The 19543-nt window shown below is 39.1% G+C and overlaps 1 long non-coding RNA gene and 1 other non-coding gene across 4 annotated transcripts in view; both read left to right on the top strand.

The window, feature by feature from the left end:
• The window catches only part of LOC123776492 (uncharacterized), a 103098-nt gene that overhangs the window by 37071 nt on the left and 46484 nt on the right, over positions 1-19543 (top strand). The gene's annotated exons all lie outside the window — the stretch shown is intronic.
• LOC123776559 (U6 spliceosomal RNA) lies at positions 277-383 on the top strand. The gene has a single exon (XR_006775390.2). It is a non-coding gene; the product is annotated as a U6 spliceosomal RNA (small nuclear RNA).

The following is a 19543-nucleotide window of genomic DNA, read 5'->3' as shown; positions in this document are numbered from 1 at the left end:
TGATACCCACTATGTCCATCAATGTTGTCACAAATGGCAAGTTTTCATTCTTTTTTGTGGTTGAGTAATGTTCCATTGTATTATTACCACATTTTCTTAATGCAGTCATCTTTTTTTTTTTTTTAAAGTAGGCTCTATGCCCAATGTGGGGCTTGCACCCCAAATCCCAAGATAGGGTTGCATGCTCTACTGACTGAGCCAGCCAGGGACCCCTGCATTCATTTTTTTGATGACCCTTAGGTTACGTCCATGTCTTGGTATTTAAAATATTGCCTCATGATCGCTTTGGCAGCACTTACACTACAACTGGAAAAATACAGAGAAGATTAGCATGGCCCCTGCATGAGGATGACCTCGAAATTTGCAAAGCATTCCATATTTTTTATATATACAATTGAATATTACTCAGCCATCAAAAAGAGAAATCTTATATTTGCAACGACATGGATGGAACTAGAGGGTACTATACTAAGCAAAATAAGTCAATCAGAGAAAGAGATTTATCACATGATTTATAAGTGAAAGTGATTTCACTTATATGAATTTAAGAAACAAAACAGAGGATCATAGGGGAAGGAAGGGAAACATAAGATGAAATCAGAGAGGGAGACAAGCCATAAGAGACTCTTAACTATAGGAAACAGGGTTGTTGGAGGGGATAGGGGTGGGGGGATGGGGCAATTGGGTGATGGGCATTAAGGAGGGCACTTTATGTGATGAGCACTGGGTGTTATATGCAGCTGATGAATCACTGAACTCTACCTCTGAAACTAGTAATATGCTATATGTTGATTAATTGAATTTAAATAAATTTTTTTAAAAATAAAATCTCTGGGATACTAAAATAATAGTGTAAGAAAAGTGAGATGTGACTAGGGCAAAATGTAAATGTAAAATGGGAGTACATTTTCCCTCCACCAGTTGGAAGGTAAGCTATTCTTTTCATGCAACTAATTTGTTAAAGCAATAGGATGGGCATTAGTAGATCTATATGGGATGGATATACATCTATAGGTTGAGATGTATATAATATATGTATTAGGACATATAGATTGGGACTTCTCCACTTCTGTAACCGCATGAAAGGGATTTATAAGGACTTGGCTCACACAATTACAGAGGCCAATAAATCCCAAGATCTGTAGTAGACAAACTGGAAACCAGGAGAGCCAGTGATGTAGTTCTAGTCCAAAAACCAGCAGGCTTCAGTCCCAAGAAGAGCTGATGTTTCAGTTCAAGTCCAGAGGCAAGAAAAGCTCAAATACAAGTCAGGCAGGAGAAGTTTCCTCTTACTTGCGGGGGTGGGTGGGTGGGGTCACCCTTTTCCTCCTATTTAAGTCTTCAGATGATTAGATGAGATCCACTCACATCATGAAGGGCGATCTGCTTTACTCAGAAGCCATTTTCATTGTCTATCACCTAACCGGTGGTGTATCTTTTAAAGACTTGTACAAGTGTACACACATCCCTCTCTCAAAATCTCTTTCAAAGCAGAAAATAGAGGAATAAAAGAAAAAAATAATATTGTTTCGATAAGCAAAGGAATGCATATATCTTTTCAAATTAGTGTTTTCATTTTCTTTGGGCAAATAACCATTAGTGGAATTGCTGGACCATAGTTCTTTTTCTTTTTCATTTCTTTTCTTTCTTTGAAAGGTTTTATTTAATTAATTAATTAATTTGAGAGAGAACATGAGTTGGGGGGGAGGGCAGAAGGAGAAGGAGAAGCAGACTCCCTGCTGAGCAGGGAGCCCTATGAGGGGCTCCATCCCAGGACCTGGGGATCATGACCTGAGCTAAAGGCAGAGTCTTAGCCAATGGAGCCACCCAGGCGCCCCTCATATTTCTATGTTTAACTTTTTGAGGAAACTCTGTACTGTTTTGCTTAGTGGCTACACCAGTTTACATTCCCACCAGCAGTGCTCGGAGGCTCTCATTTCCTTATATCCCCACCAACACTCGCTACTGTTTTTCCTTCTGCTAGGCATTCCGACAGGTGTGAGGTGATAGCACATTGTGGTTTTGATTTGCCATTTCCCTAATGATTAGTAATGTTGAGCATCTTTTCATGTATTTGTTGGCCATTGGTAACTCTTCTTTTGACAAATGTCTATTCAGATCCTCTGCCCATTAAAAAAAAACACCTTATTTTTATATTGGTGTTATGTTGTATGAGTGTTTTAACAGTTTTGATAATAACCCCTTATCGGATATTTTATTTGCAAATATCTTCTCCCATTCAGTACGTTGCCTTTTTGTTATGGTTTTCTTTTCTGTGCAAAAAGCTTTTTAGATTGATGTAATCCCAATTGTTTATTGTTGCTTTTGTTTCCCTTGCCTGAGGAAATATTCAGAAAAATGTCGTTAAGGCTATGTACAAAAGATTACTGCCTGTTTTCTCTTAGGAATGTTATGGTTTCAGGTCTTATATTTAGGTCTTCAGTTCATTTTGAGTTTGTGTGTATGGTAGAAGACAGTGGTCCAGTTTCATTGTTTTGCATGTAGCTGTCCAGTTTTCCTAGCATCATTGAGGAGACTGTCTTTTCTCCATTGTGTATTCTTGCCTCCTTTGTCATAGACTAATAGGCCATATAAGCATGGGTTGTTGCTGGGCTCCTTATCTGGTTGAATTAATCTGTGTATCTTCTTCCGTGTGCCACTTTGATTACTGTAGCATTGTAATAGATCTTGAAATCTGGGATTGTGATACCTTCAGCTTCGTTCTATTTTCTCAAGGTTATTTTGGATATCAGGGTCTTTTGGGGATTACAATTCATTCTAGTCCTGTGAAAAATACCATTTGTATTTTGATAGGGATTGCATTGAATCTGTAGATTGCTTGGGGTAAGTGGACATTTAAACAACACTAATTCTTCTGCAGAAGAATGATGTATATTTTCATTTGTGTCATCTTCAATTTCCTTCATCAGTCAGTGTACTGGAAGGAGAAGAGAAAGAAAAGGGGCAGAAAACGTAAGGGTTAATAGCTGAAAATTTCCCCACTGTGGGGAAGGAAACAGATATCCAGGTCCAGAAAGTACAGAGAGCCCTAAATATGGTGAAACCAAGATCCACACTATGACACATAAGAATTAAAATGTTAAACGATAAAGATAACGAGGATTTTAATTTAATTTATTTTTTATCTTTTTATTATTATTTTAAAGATTTTATTTATTTGACAGAGAGTGAAGGCACCAACAGGGGGAGTGGCAGGCAGAAGGAGAAGGAGCAGCAGGCTCCCCGCTTAGCAGGGAGTCCGATGAGAGGCTCGATCCCAGGACCCTGGGATTATAACCCCAGCCGAGGGCAGATACTTAACTGACTGAGCCACCCAGGCGCCCCTAATTTAATTAATTTATTTTTACAAGATTTTATTTATTTGTCAGCACACAAGCAGGGGGAGCAGCAGGCAGAGGGAGAAGCCCCATGAGGGACTGAGCCACCAAGGTGCCCCTTAAAGATTCTGTTTTTATTTTTATTTTTTAAAAAGATTTTATTTATTTATTTGACAGAGAGACAGCGAGAGAGGGAACACAAGTGGGGGGAGTGGGAGAGGAAGAAGCAGGCTCCCAGCAGAGGAGCCTGATGTGGGGCTCGATCCCAGAACTCCGGGATCACGCCCTGAGCTGAAGGCAGACGCTTAACTACTGAGCCACCCAGGCGCCCCAAAGATTCTGTTTTTAAGTGATCTTTACACCGAGGGTGGGGCTGGAACTTAGAACCACAAGACCAGGAGTTGCATCCTCCACTAACTGAGCTAGCCAGGCACCCCTCCATCCCTTCACTCTTATTCTATATATATCTTTAAGGCTAAAATGAATCTCCTGTAGGAAGGATGTCATTGGATTTTTTAAAAAAAATCCATTCAGCCATTCTATGTCTTTTGGAGAATTTAAATTATTTACATTTAAAGTAATTATTGACGGGTAAGGACTTACTCTTAGCATTTTGTTATTTTAGGTGCTGTGTAGATTCATTCTTCCTGTTTCTTAACCTTTTTTTAATTTTTTTTATTTTTTAATTTTTTAAAAAGATTTTATTTATTTATTTATTTATTTAATTTATTTATTTATTTATTTATTTATTTATTTATTTATTTATTTATTTGACAGAGATAGAGGCAGCCAGCGAGAGAGGGAACACAAGCAGGGGGAGTGGGAGAGGAAGAAGCAGGCTCACAGCAGAGGAGCCTGATGTGGGGCTCGATCCCATAACGCCGGGATCACGCCCTGAGCCGAAGGCAGGCGCTTAACCGCTGTGCCACCCAGGCGCCCCTAACCTTTTTTTTTAAAGATTTTATTTATTAGAGAGTGAGCAAGCATGAGTGGGGTGGGGGAGGGATAGAGGGAGAGGGAGAAACCAACTCCTCTCTGAGCCGGGAGCCCGACATGGGGTTCAATCCCAGGACCCTGGGATCATGACCTAAGCCGAAGGCAGATGCTTAACCGACTGAGCCACCCAGGCGCCCCAACCTGCTGTCTTTCTTTTTTTAAATGTTTTGATATCTTTTTATATCCATTTCCTTTGACTTTTTATCATGTTTTTTATGTTAAGTATTAGGTTTTTCCTTTTCAGTTACAAGGAAGCTTACATAAAATATCTCAAAACTATTTTAAATTGATAATAACTACAACAGAATTCTTAAACTTGTCATTTTAACTACTTTCCCCCTTCATTTGGGTCATTGATGTTACAATTTACATTTTTAAAAAGTATTTTGTCACTAATAACAGATCCTTGTAGTTATTTTTACAACAGTTATTTCTAAGTCTTAAACTAGAGTTGTAAGTGAATTACGTAATTACCGTATTACAGAATCACACGTGGATTATATATTTATCATTACTAGTGAGTTTTATTCTACTTCCTATGTTTTTCTGATGGCAATTAGTGTCCCTTTACTTCCACTCAAAGAACTTCCTTTCTTTTTTTGTAAGAAAGATCTAGTTGTGATGAAATCCGTCAGCTTTTGTTTATTTGGGAAAATCTTCATCTCTTTCATTTTTGAAGGGCAGCTCTTCTGAGGATATAATTTTTTTTTCTTTAAATATTTTGAAGACATTTTCCCATTTTCTTGCCTTTTTTGTTTGTGTTTTGGTGTTTTTTTTTTTGTTTTTGTTTTTTTTTTTTAGAAATTCACTCATGGTCTTATGGGTATATTCCCTTGTATGTAACTTCTCTCTTTTCTCTTGATGCTTTCAATGTTCTTTCTTTGTCTTTTGACAATTACATGTCTTGGTGTAGCCCTATTTGAGTTTGACATCTTTGGGGGCATTTGGACCTCAGGGATCTGGATGTCCTTTCTCTCACCATGTTTGGGAAGTTTTCAGTCATTATTACTTTGTGTATTTTTTCAGAAAGTATATTTACTTTTTTTCTTTTTCTTTTTGAAATCCTTAAAATCACATATTCTTCTGATGGTGTTTCTTTAGTCCCTAGGCTTTCTTTATCCTTTACCATTTTTCCCCCTTTTTGTTCCTTGGACAACATACTTTGTTTTTTTTTTTTTTCTTAAAAGATTTTTATTTTTACAGATTTATTTATTTGAGAGTGTGTGTACATGTGTGCACAGGGGAGATGGGCAGAAGGAGAGAGTCTTTTTCTAATTTAAATTCAATTAATTAACATATAATGTGTTATTGGTTTCAGGGGGACCGGTCTGTGATTCATCAGTCTTATATAACACCCAGTGCTCATTCCATCACTTGCCCTCCTTAACGTCCATCATCCATTTAGCCCATCCCCCCACCCTTCTTTCCTCCAGCAACCCTCCGTTTGTTTCCTAGGATTAAGAGTCTCTGATGGTTTGTCTCCCTCTCTGGTTTCATCTTGTTTCATTTTTTCCTCTCTTCCCCTATGATCCTCTGTTTTGTTTCTTAAATTCCACATATCAGTGAGATCATATAACTGTCTTTCTCTGACTGACTTATTTTGCTTAGCAAGGGAGAAAGAGTCTTTTTTAAAAAATTTTTATTATGTTGTGTTAGTCACCATACAGTACATCATTAGTTTTTGATGTAGTGTTCCATGATTCATTGTTTGTGTATAACACCCCGTGCTCCATGCAATACGTGCCCTCCTTAATACCCATCACCAGCCTATCCCAATCCCCCACCCCCCTCCCCTCTGAAGTCCTCAGTTTTTGTTTCCCAGAGTCCATAGTCTCTCATGGTTCATTCCCCCTTCTGTTAACCCCCCTTCATTCTTCCCTTCCTTCTCCTACCGATCTCCCTGCTATTCCTTATGTTCCACAGATGAGTGAAACCATATGATAACTGTCTTTCTCTGCTTGACTTATTTCACTTAACATAATCTCCTCCAGTCCCATCCATGTTGCTGCAAATGTTGGGTAATCGTTGTTTCTGATGGCTGAGTAATATTCCATTGTATATATGGACCACATCTTTATCCATTCGTCTTTTGAAGGGCATTTCGGCTCCTTCCACAGTTTAGCTATTGTGGACAATGCTGCTATGAACATTGGGGTGGATATGGCCCTTCTTTTCATTACGTCTGTATCTTTGGGGTAAATACCCAGTAGTGCAATGGCTGGATCATAGGGTAGCTCTATTTTTAACTTTTTAAGGGACCTCCACACTGTTTTCCAAAGTGGCTGTACCAGCTTGCATTCCCACCAACAGTGTAAGAGGTTCCCTTAGGGAGAGAGAGTCTTAAGCAGACTCCATGCTGAGCATGGAGCCTGACTCAGGGCTTGATCTCAGGACCCTGAGACCATGACTTGAGCTGGAACCAAGTCAGACACTTAACCAATTGTGCCACCCAGGTGTCCCAAAAGATTTTATTTTTAAATAATCTTTACACCCAACATGGGGCTTGAACTTACAACCCAGAAATCATGAATCACATGCTCCACTGACTGAGCCATCCAGGTGCCCCTGGACTACATACTTTCAAATGTCTTGTCTAGGTCATGGATTTTTTTCTTCCGAATGGTGGACTCTGCTTTTGAAGCACTTGATTTAATTTGTAAGTTCATTCATTGTATTTTTCATCTTCTGGTTTTCTGGTGTGTGTGTGTGTGTGTGTGTGTGTGTGTGTGTGTGTGTGTGTGAGAGAGAGAGAGAGAGAGAAAGAGAGAGAGAGAGAAAGAGAGAGATGGTGCCTCTTTTCTTGTTGAACTCCTAATTTGTTCATGTGTTGTTTTCCTATTAAAGTTGTCTGTGTGTTCTTGTAGTTGACTAAGCTTCAGGAGAAGTATTCTAAATTCTTTTTCTGATAGTCCTAGATGTCTGTTTCTTTAGGATCAGTTACGAGAGCTTTATTAGTTTCTTTTGGTGGTTTTATGTTTCCCTTTTTCATTCTGTCTTTTTTCTTTCTGTCTCTCTCTCTCTCTCTCTCTCTCTCTCTCTCTCTCCCTTCTTTCCTTCCTTCTTTCCTTCCTTCCTTCCTTCCTTCCTTCCTTCCTTCCTTCCTTCCTTCCTTCCTTCCTTCCTTCCCTTGGCATTTGTGCATTTGAATAAGCAGTCTCCTCTTTAAAACTACTTGTTCACTTTGGAAAGACAATTCTTCATTGTCCAGCTGAGTTTCATTTTCTGGGCGTGTCTGCTTGTAACATCCTTTGGCAGGTGGGGCCTGCTATCAGGGTCTATCTTTAGGCAGGGCCACTGCCTGAGCTCTAAGGGGGTGCCACCAGCTGAGAACTGTTGGGTAGGACTGCTAGATTTGTTCCCTGCCCAAGCAAGGCTGTAGGATGGACCCTGCAGTTGCTTGGGTTCTCTGGTCGCACTAGGGTGTTGGGACTAGTTATTATGTTCAACAGCAGATGGGGCTATGAATTAGCTTCCCTATCCTGGCAGGCAGCAGGATGGGGCTCGGGGTCTGTATGGATCATTAGTTGGAGACCCAAATAAGGCCAGACTGGGCACTGAATTCCATAGCCGTACAAGGGCACTGGCTCTGTTCTGCAGACAGGAAAAGCCATAGGCTGTACTTTCTGTTCAAGTGTCACTGTAAGCAGGGTGGTTGAATGGGCTACCCAGCTTCCCATGTGCTCTGGTTAGGTTCTCTGGTCAAGTGAGCTGAAGGCTCTGTTCAGCAAGGGCAGGGTTATGAATTAGTTTCCCTTTCTGAGAAGAGTGGGATAAATATCTTCAAGGTGATAAGCCTCTTGGTTTGTGGTTTTGACTAAAGCTGACCTGGGCCCCAAGTTCCCTGGCTGAGTAGAATTACTGGCTTTACTCTGCTGACTAGAATTTTTGCCTGACACATTCTATGCTTTGAGCTATGCAGCTTTCAGGTGTTCCTGCCAACCTTTTTGGTCAGGCGGGCTTGGGAGCTACACTTAGCAATGGACCAGCCTTTGACTCCGCTTCCCTGAATGGTCAGGGACAGACCAATATCTGGGCCTGGCAAAGCTCTTTGAGCATCCACATCAGGCCGACTTGCACCCTACTGAGTTCTTTGAACAGACAGCATCACCATCTTGGTTCTGTAGATGAGCAAAACTCCCGGCTGGGACTGCTTGAGTGCCACAGGTAGGAACTCAATCTGCCAAGATCCAAGCACTGGGTGTTGCCGGCTTCTCCCTTTTTCTCCATCACAATCAATTGGCCAGTGGTCAAGCTCTGCACATACCCCCGCAATTTTTGTGGAGTGATACTGGAGTTGGGGCTCCCAAGAAATGACCCATAATTCTGGGGGAGCTGTAAGTCCACCCTAGGCTTTCTTTTCCCACTGGAAGGACTGCAGGCTTAGGGGACATCTCTTGGCCTGCTGCTGCACTGGCCTGGGGGAGGGGCAATGCAGTCAGCGTGTAGGTATTCCCCCTACCCCTCTAATGAGGTCTTTCCTGGTCTCTGAGGGTGCTTCTGCTTGACTTCCGTATTCTCAAACTGTCTCGGTGGTGTCTTGTTTATGAATAGTCGTTAGTTGTTCTTGTGAGGGCGGGAGGAGTCAGGGATGACCTTTTCACCAGTCTTGGTGACGTGATTCCCCGAGATCTTTCTGATTTCTTAATATATGCTTTCGTTGCTATAAACTCTTCTGCTTTTGCGTCATCCCTTAGGCTTTGCTATGTTGTTCCCATTTTCACTTGTTTTGAGGTGTTTATTTTCCTTTTTATTTCTTGTTAGATTTATTAGTTATGCAAGTGTGTGTTTTTAGTTTTCACATTTATTTGTAGATTTTCCAGCTTTCCTCTCATTGAGTTCTATTTTCATATCATTGTGGTTGGAAAGGATAGTTGGTGTGATTTTGGTCTTCTTAAACTGGCTGACACTTGTTTTGTGTCCTATCGTGTGGTCTCTCCTGATGACTGTTCCATGTGCATTTGAGAACACATGTTCTGCTGTGACTTTCATCCTGTGACTTGGGCATTCTGTAACCGCAAGCTTGTGCCTCTTCGTCTCTTTCACCCATTTTTCTCATCCCTCTATCCTTTTCCCTCTGAAACCACCAGTTCTTGGTTTTTATGGGTTTGCTTCTTTTTGTTTGTTGGCTGGTGTGGGGTTTTTGTTTATTTGTTTTTTGTTTTTTTTTACACTTCACATTTGAGTGAAATCATATGTTCTCTGACTTACTTCATTAGCATAATACCCTATCGGTCCATCCAAGTTGTTGCAAATGGCAAGAGCTCATTTTTTTCACGGCTGAGTAATAGTCCATTACATATATATATAAATAATGCTGTCATAAACATTGTGGTGTGTATATCCTTTCAAATTAGTGTTTTCATTCTCTTTGGGTAAATATTCAGTAGTGGAATTACTGGATCATACGGTATTCATATTTTTAATTTTTTGACAAACTTTTGTAGTGTTTTCCAACAGTGAATGCATCAGTTTACATTCTTACAGTGCATGTGGATTCCTTTTTCTCCAAATCCTCACAAATACTTGTTACTTCTTGTCTTTTTGCTTCTAACCATTCTGACATTTGTGAGGTGATAGCTCATTGTGCTTTCGATCTGCAGTTGCACGGTGATTAGTGACGTTGAGCGTCTTTTCCTGTGTCTGTTGGCCATCTGTACGTAGGTCTTTGGAAAAATGTCTATTTGGAAAAATATTCAGATCCTCTGCCCGTTTATAAATCAGGTTGTTTTTTTGGTGTTGAGTTGCATAAGTTCTTTATATATTTTGGATATTAACCCCTTGCCAGATGTATCATTTGCAAATACCTTCTCTGGGTCAGTAAGTTGCTTTTATGTTTTTTAGATGGCTTCCTTTACTATACAGAAGCTTTTTATTTTGGCGTAGTACCAGTAGTATATTTTTGCTTCTGTTGTCCTTGCCTAGGAGACCTATCTAGAAAAATGTTGCTAAGGCCAATGTCTGAGAAACTACTGTCTGTGTTTTCATTTAGGAGTTCTATGGTTTCAGGTCTCACTTTTAGGTCTCTGATCGACTTTGAGCTTATTTTTGTGTATGGTGTAGGAAAGCGATTCATTTTAATTCTTTTGCATAGAGTTCTCCAGTTTTCCCAGCACCACTGATCGGAGAGACTATTTCCCCATTGTATATTTTATGTGAACATAATTTTTCAGTTTTCTGAGGGAAATACCAAGAGTTGAATTTCTAGGTCACATGATAAAGGTATGTTTTTAAAGTTTTTATTTGAATTATCCAGTGCTTATCAGAACAAGTTCACTCCTTAATCCCCATCACCTATGTCACCCCTCTCCCCATGTACCTCCCCTCAAGTAACCATCAGTTTGTTCTCTATAGTTAAGAGTTTGTTTCTTGGTTTGTCTCTGTGTTCTTTTATTTTTTGTCTTTGTTTTGTTTCTTAAATTCTACACATGAGTGGAATCCTATGGATGGTATTATTTTTTCTCTGATTTGTTTCACTTAGCACTGTGCTGTCTAGCTCCATCCATGTTATTGCAAATAGCAAGATTTAATTCTTTTTATGGCTGAATAATATGTGTGTGTGTGTGTGTGTTTGTGTGTGTGCGCGTGTGTGCGCACACACACACATGCCACATCTTCATTCATCAGTTGATGGACCCTTGGGCTGCTTCCATATCTTGGCTATTGTAAACAATGCTGCTATAAACAGGGGTGCACGTATTCCTTTTAATTTGTGTTTTTGTATTTGGGTTAATACCCAGTAGTGTGATTGCGGGATCATAGGGTAGCTCTATTTTAATTTTTTGAGGGACCTCCATACTATTCTCCGTAGCGGCCACATCAGTTTGCATTCCCACCAACAATGCAAGAGGGTTCCTTTTTCTCCACATCCTTGTCAACACCTGCTGTTTATTGTGTTTATTTCAGCCATTTTGATAGACGTGATATCTCATAGGTTTGTTGTTTTGTGTATTGTTTTGTTTTTGTTTTGAGTGGGAGAGAGAGTGGGGAGAGGAGCAGAGGGAGGGAGAGAATCTTAAGTAGGCTCCATGAGGGGTTCGATCTCACAACCCTGAGATCATGACCTGAGCCAAAATCAAGAGTCGGATACTTAACCGACTGAGCCACTCAGGTGCCCCTACTCGTCGTACTTTTGATTTGCATTTCCCTAATAAGTGATGGTGAGCATCTTTTCATGAATGTTTTGGCCATCTGTATGCCTTCTTTGGAGAAATGTCTGTTCATGTCTTCTGCCCATTTTTTAAATTGGATTATTTTTGTTTTGGGTGTTGTATAAGTTCTTGGTATATTTTGGATACTAACCCTTTATCAGATATGTCATTTGCAAATATCTTCTCCCATTCTATAGGTTGCCTTTTAGTTTTGTTAATTGTTTCCTTTGCTCTGCAGAAGCTTTTTATTTTGATATATCTCCAATAAGTTATTTTTTGCTTTTGTTTCTCTTGCCTCAGTGGACCTATCTAGAATTAAAGTTATGACCAATGTCAGAGAAATTACTGCCAGTACTCTCTTCTGGGATTTTTATGGTTTCAGGTCTCACATTTAGGTCTTTAATTAGGTCTATTTTGAATTTATTTTTGTATACGGTATAAGAAAGTGGTCCAGTTTCATTCTTCTGCATGTTGCTGTCCGGTTTTCTCAACACCATTTGTTGAAGAGACTGTCCTTTTCGAGTTGGATATTCTTTCCTGCTTGTCAGAGATTAATTGACCATATAATTGTGGGTTTATTTCTGCATTTTCCATTCTGTTCTATTGATTGATGTGTCTGTTTTTGTACAAGTACCATACTCTTTTGATTAATACAGTTTTTGATATAACTTGGAAGTCTGGAATTATGAGGCATCCAGCTTTGCTTTTCTTTTTCAAGATTGCTTTGGCTATTTATGGTCTTCTGTGGTTCCATACACATTTTAAGATTGTTCTAGTTCTGTGAAAAATGTTGTTGGTATTTTGAGAGGGATTACATTAAATGTGTAGATAGCCTTGGGTAGTATAGACATTTTAACAATATTTGTTCTTCTGGCCTATGAGCATGGACTGTCTTTCCCTTTCTTTGCATCATCTTGAATTTCTTTGATCAGTGTTTTATAGTTTTCGGAGTATTGATCTTTCACTTTTTTGGTTATGTTTACTGCTAGATATTTTGTTATTTTTGGCATACTTGTAAATGGGATTGCTTTCTTAATTTATCTTTCTGCTTCTTCATTATAGGTGTATAGAAATGCAACAGAATTCTGTACATTGATATCATATCCTGTGACTTTACTAAATTCCTTTATCAGTTCTAGCAGTTTTTTTGTGGAGTCTTAAGGGTTTTCTTTCTTTTTTTTTTTTTTTTAAAGATTTTATTTATTTATTCGACAGAGATAGAGACAGCCAGCGAGAGAGGGAACACAAGCAGGGGGAGTGGGAGAGGAAGAAGCAGGCTCATAGTGGAGGAGCCTGATGTGGGGCTCGATCCCATAACGCCGGGATCACGTCCTGAGCCAAAGGCAGACGCTTAACCGTTGTGCCACCCAGGTGCCCACATAGGGTTTTCTATATATAGTATCATGTCACCCGCAAATAGTGAAAGTTTGATTTCTTTTTAACCAATCTGGATGCCTTTTATTTCTTTCTGTTGTCTGATTGATGTGACTAGGACTTCCAGCACTATGCTGAATAGAAGTGATGAGAGTGGACTTCCTTCTTTTGTTTCTGACTTGAGGGGAAAGGCTCTCAGTTTTTCCGCATTGAAGATGATGTTAGCTGTGGGTTTTCGTATATGACCTTATTATGTTGAGGTATGTTCCCTCTAAACCCACTTTGTTGAATGTTTTTATCATGAATGGATGTTGTACTTTGTCAAATTCTTTTTCTGCATCAGTTGAATCCTATGGTTTTTATTCTTTCTTTTACTAATATGGTGTATCCCATTGACTGATTTGGGAATATTGAACCACTCCAACCACCCAGGCATAAATCCCATTTGATCACGGTGAATGATTTTTTAAAATGTATTATTGGATTCATTTTGCTAGTATTTTAGCATCTGTGTTCATCAGAAATATTGGTCCATGGTTTTCCTTTTTTGTGTGTGTTTATGGTATCTTTATCTGGTTTTTGGATCAGGGTAATGCTGGCTTCATGGATTAAATTTGAAAATTTTCCTTCCTTTTCTATTTTTGGAATAATTTGAGAAGGATGGATATTAACTCTTCTTTAAATGTTTGGTAGAATTCACCTGTGAAGCCATCTGGTCCTGGACTTTTGTTTCTTGGGAGTTTTTTTTTTTTTTTAAAGATTTTATTTATTTGACAGAGACAGCCAGCGAGAGAGGGAACACAAGCAGGGGTAGTGGGAGAGGAAGAAGCAGGCTCATAGGAGAAGAGCCTGATGTGGGGCTCTTAACGAAGGCAGAAGGCAGACGCTTAACCGCTGTGCCACCCAGGCGCCCCTCTTGGGAGTTTTTAAATTACTAATTCAATGTCATTGCTGGTAATTAGTCTGTTCAAATTTTCTATTTCTTCCTGTTTGAATTTTGGTAGTGTATGTGTTTCTAGGAACTTATTCATTTCTTCTAGGTTGTCCAATGTGTTGGCATACAGTTTTTTCATTATATTCTCTTATAATTATTTGTATTTCTGTGGTGTTGGTTGTTATTTCTCCTCTCTTGTTTGTGATTTTTATTTAGAGCCTTTCTCTTTTTTTCTTGATAAGTCTGTCTAGGGGTTTGTTAATTTTACGGATTTTTTTTTTTTTTTCGAAGAGACAGCTTCTGGTTTGATGGATCTGTTCTATTTTTTAAAATATTTCTATATCATTTATTTCTGCTCTAATCTTTTATTTTATTCCTTCTGCTGGTTTTAGGTTTTGTCCTTTTTCTAGCTCCTTTAAGTGTAAGGTTAGATTGTCTGAATTTTTCTTCTTGAGGTAGCCTGTATTGCTATATACTTCCCTTTTAGAATTGCTTTTGCTGCATCTCACAGGTTTTGAAACACTGTGTTTTTATTTTATTTGTTTCCATGTCTTTATTTCTTCTTTTATTTCCTGGTCGACCCACTCATTGTTTACTAGCAGGTTCTTTAACCTCCGTATATCTGTGGTCTTTCCCGATTTTTTTTTCTTGTGGTTAACTTCTAGTTTCATATCATTGTGGCCAGAGAAGCTGGATGGTATGGCTTAGATTTTTTTTCTTAATTCTTTTTATTTATTTATTTATTTATTTATTTATTTATTTATTTATTTATTTATTTATTTATTTATTACGGTATCTTAGTCCCCATACAGTATATCCTTAGTTTTTGACGTAGTGTTCGATGATTCATTGTTTGCGTATAACACCCAGTGCTCCATGCAATACGTGCCCTCCTTAATACCCATCACCGGCCTAGCCCATTCCCCCATCCCCCTTCCCTCTAAAACCCTCAGTTTGTTTCCCAGAGTCCATAGTCTCTCACGGTTCATTCCCCCCTCTGTTTACCACCCCCTTCATTTTTCCCTTCTCCCTAACAATCTCCCTGCTATTCCTTATGTTCCACAAATGAGTGAAACCATATGATAACTGTCTTTCTCTGCTTGACTTATTTCACTTAGCATAATCTCCTACAGTCCCATCCATGTCGATGTAAATGTTGGGTGATCATTCTTTCTGATGGCTGAGTAATAGTCCATCATATATATGGACCATATCTTCTTTATCCATTCGTCTGTTGAAGGGCATCTTTACTCCTTCCATGGTTTGGCTATTGTGGACAATGCTGCTATGAACATTGGGGTGCATATGGCCCTTCTCTTCACTAGTCTGTATCTTTGGGGTAAATACCCAGTAGTGCAATGGCTGGGTTATAGGGTAGCTCAATTTTTAACTTTTTAAGGGACCTCCACACCGTTTCCCAAAGTGGCTGTACCAGCTTGCATTCTCACCGACAGTGTAAGAGGGTTCCCCTTTCTCCACATCCTCTCCAACATTTGTTGTTTCTTGCCTTGTCCATTTTTGCCATTCTAACTGGTGTAAGGTCATATCTCAGTGTGGTTTTGATTTGAATTTCCCTGATGGCTAATGATGTTGAACATTTTTCTTGTGTCTTTTAGTTATTTGTATGTCTTCTTCGGAAGAGTGTCTGTTCATACCTTCTGCCCATTTTTTGATTTGATTATTTGTTTCTTGGGTATTGAGTTTGAGAAGTTCTTTATAGATCTTGGATACCAGCCTTTTATCTGTAGCGTCATTTGCAAATATCTTCTCCCATTCCGTGGGGTTGCCTCTTTGTTTTGTTGACTATTTCCTTTGCTGTGCAGAAGCTTTTTATCTTGATGAAGTCCCAAAAGGTCATTTTTGCTTTTGTTTTCCTTGCCTTTGGAGATGTGTCATGAAAGAAGTTGCTGTGGCCGATGTTGAAGAGGTTACAGCCTGTGTTCTCCTCTATGATTTTGATGGATTCCTGTCTCACATCGAGGTCTTTCATCCATTTGGAGTTTATCTTTGTGTGTGGTGTGAGAGAGTGGTCAAGTTTCATTCTTCTCTATATAGCTGTCCAATTTTCCCAGACCACTTATTGAAGAGACTGTCTTTTTTCTGTCGGATGTTTTTTTTTCCTGCTTTGTCAAAGATTAGTTGACCGTAGAGTTGAGGGTCCATTTCTGGGTTCTCTATTCTGTTCCATTGGTCTATGCGTCTGTTTTTGTGCCAGTACCAGGCTGTCTTGGTGATCACAGCTTTGATCATAGCTTGAAATCAGGCAACAGGATGCCCCCAGCTTTTTCTTTTCAACATTTCCTTGGCGATTTGGGGTCTTTTCTGATTCCACACAAATTTTAGGATTGTTTGTTCCAGCACTTTGAAAAATGTCATTAGTATTTTGATTGGGGTGGCATTGAAAGTGTAGGTTGCTCTGGGTAGCATGGACATTTTAACTATGTTTATTCTTCTGATCCATGAGCATGGAATGTTTTTCCATCTTTTTGTGTCTTCTTCAATGTCTTTCATCAGTGTTCTGTAGTTTCTAGAGTATAGATCCTTTACTTCTCTCGTTAAGTTTATTCCAAGATATCTTATGTTTTTTTGGTGTTATTGTAAATGGAACTGATTCCCTAATTTCTCTTTCTTCAGTCTCGTTGGTGTATAGAAATGCAACTGATTTCTGTGCATTAATTTTTGTATCCTGCCATGTTACTGAATTGTTGTATGAGTGCTAATAATTTGTGGAGTCTTTTGGGTTTTCCACATAAAGTATCATGTCATCTGTGAAGAGAGAGAGTTTGACTTCTTTGCCAATTTGAATACCTTTTGTTCTTTTTTGTTGTCTGATTGCTGTTGCTAGGACTTCTAGTACTGCGTCGAACAATAATGGCGAGAGTGGGCATCCTTGTCGTGTTCCTGATCTTAAGGGAAAGGCTCTCAGCTATTCCCCATTGAGAATGATATTCACTGTAGGCTTTTCATAGATGGTTTTTATGAAATTGAGGAATGTACCCTCTATCCATACACTCTGAAGGGTTTTAATCAGGAAAGGATGCTGTATTTTGTCAAATGCTTTTTCTGCATCAATCAAGAGGACCATGTGATTCTTGTCTCTTCTCTTATTGATGTGTTCTATCACACTGATTGATTTGCAAATGTTGAACCACCCTTGCATCCCAGGGATGAATTCCACTTGGTCGTGATGGATAATCCTTTTAATGTGCTGTTGGATCCTATTAGCTAGGATCTTGTTGAGAATTTTGTTTGAGAATATGCATCAGGGATATCGGTCTGTAATTCTCCTTTTTGATGGGGTCTCTGCCTGGTTTTGGGATCAAGGTAATGCTGGCCTCATAGAATGAATTTGGAAGTTTTCCTTCTGTTTCTATTTTTTGGAACAGCCTGAAGCTGTTCAGGTATTATTTCTTCTTTGAATGTTCGGTAGAATTCCCCAGGGGAATCCATCAGGCCCTGGACTCTTGGTTTTTTGGGAGGTTTTTGATCTCTGCTTCAATCTCTTCCCTGGTTATTGGTCTATTTAGGCTGTCAGTTTCTTCCTGTTTCAGTCTTGGTAGTTTATAGGTTTCCAGGAAGGCATCCATTTTTTCCAGGTTGCTTAATTTATTGGCATATAGTTGTTGATAATAGTTTCTAATGATTGTTTCTATTTCCTTGGTGTTAGTCGTGATCTCTCCCCTTTCATTCATTATTAATTTGGGTCCTTTATTCTTTTGAATAAGTCTGGCCAGTGGCTTATCGATCTTATTAATTTTTTCAAAGAACCAGCTTCTAGTTTTGTTGATCTGCTCTACTGTATTTCTGGTTTCTAATTCATTGATCTCTGCTCTAATCTTAATCAGTTGTCTTTTCGTGCGTGACTTAGGCCTATTCTTTTGTTCCATCTCTACTTGTTTAAGGTGTGAGTATAAGGACTGCATTTTAGATTTTTCTATTCTTTTGAGCGAGGCTTGGATGGCTATGTATTTTCCCCTTAGGACCGCCTTTGCAGTGTCCCATAGGTTTTGGACTGATGTGTTTTTGTTCTCATTTGTTTCCATAAATTGCTTAAGTTCTTTAATTTCCTGGTTTACCCACACATTCTTAAGCAGGATGGTTCTTAGTTTCCAAGTGTTTGAGTTTCTTCCAAATTTTTTCTTGTGATTGAGTTCCAGTTTCAAAGCATTGTGGTCTGAGAATATGCAGGGAATAATCTCAGTCCTTTGGTATCAGTTGAGACCTGTTTTGTGACCCAGTATATGGTCTATTCTGGAGAAATTTCCACGTGCATTTGAAAAGAATGAGTATTCTGTTGTTTTAGATTGTAGTGTTCTGTATATATTTATGAGGTCCATCTGGTCCAGTGGGTCAGTCAAAGCTCTTGTTTCTTTGTTGATTTTCTGCTTAGATAATCTGTCTATTGCTGAGAGTGGAGTGTTGAGGTCCCCTACTATTAACATATTATTATCTCTATGTCCCTTTATTTTGGTTAACAGTTGGCTTATAAAGTTGGCTGCTCCCCTGTTGGGGGCATAGATATTTATAATTGTTAGATCCTCTTTTTGGATATACCCTTTAAGAATAATATAGTGTCATTCTGTATCTCTAACTACAGTATTTAGCTTAAAATCTAATTTTTCTGATATGAGAATTGCTACCCCAGCTTTCTTTTGAGGCCCCTTGGCATGAAAAATGGTTCTCCATCCCTTCACTTTCAGTCTGGATGTATCTTTAGGTTCAGAGTGAGTCTCTTGTAGACAGCAAATGGATGGGTCATGTCTTTTTATCCAATCTGCAACCCTGTGGCACTTTATGGGAGCGTTTAGGCCATTCACATTGAGAGTGACTATTGAGAGGTAGGATTTTAATGTCGTCATGTTGCCTGTGAAGTCCTTGTTTCTATAAATTGTCTCTGTAAATTTCTGTTTTGTATCACTCTTGGGGTCTTTCAACTTTTATAGAACCTCCCTTAATATTTCTTGTAGGGCTGGCTTGGTGGTCACATATTCTTTCAGTTTCTGCCAGTCTTGGAAGCTCCTTATCTCTCTGTCCATTCTGAATGACAGCCCTGCTGGATACAGAATCCTTGGCTGCGTGTTCTTCTCACTTAGTGCTCTGAATATGTCTCGCCAGCCCTTTCTGGCTTGCCAGGTCTCTGTAGACAGGTCTGACGTTACTCTGATGTTCCTCCCTCTGTACGTAAGGAATCTCTTCCCCCTCGCCTCTTTCAAGATTGTTTCCTTGGATCTAAGATTTGTGAATTGTACTATTGTATGTCGTGGTGTTGGTCTGTTCTCATTGACTTTGGGAGGGGTCCTCTCTGCCTCTTGGACACGAATGCTTGTTTCCTTCACCAGATTAGGGAAGTTCTCAGCTACAATTTGTTCAAATATCTCTTCTAGACCTCTCTCTTTCTCCACCCCCTCAGCGATCCCGATAATTCTGACATTGGAACGTTTCATTGAATCAGTAATCTCCTGTAGCTTTTTTTCATGAAATTGGAGTTTTTTCCCCTCACGTTACCTCTCTTTCCTTTTTGTCTATCATCTCATCCTCTAACTCGTTAATTCATTCTTTTGCCTCGTTTACCTTGGCCGTCAGAGCATCCAGTTTGGACTGCATTTCATTCATAGAATTTTTAATTTCCACCAGATTCGTTCCCATTTCAGCCCTTAGAGATTCTATATTTTTGTTAATATTTTTCTCAAGCCTGTACATCATCTTGACCATTGTTACTCTGAACTCCATTTCTGACATCTTGGTTATATCCA

The sequence above is a fragment of the Ursus americanus genome, chromosome 34 (genome assembly GCF_024610735.1).
Source record: "Ursus americanus isolate L20-20 chromosome 34, mUrsAme1.1.p, whole genome shotgun sequence".
Lineage (NCBI taxonomy): Eukaryota > Metazoa > Chordata > Mammalia > Carnivora > Ursidae > Ursus > Ursus americanus.
Note: the sequence above shows the minus strand (reverse complement) of the source record. Positions and strands in the feature narration are given on the sequence as shown.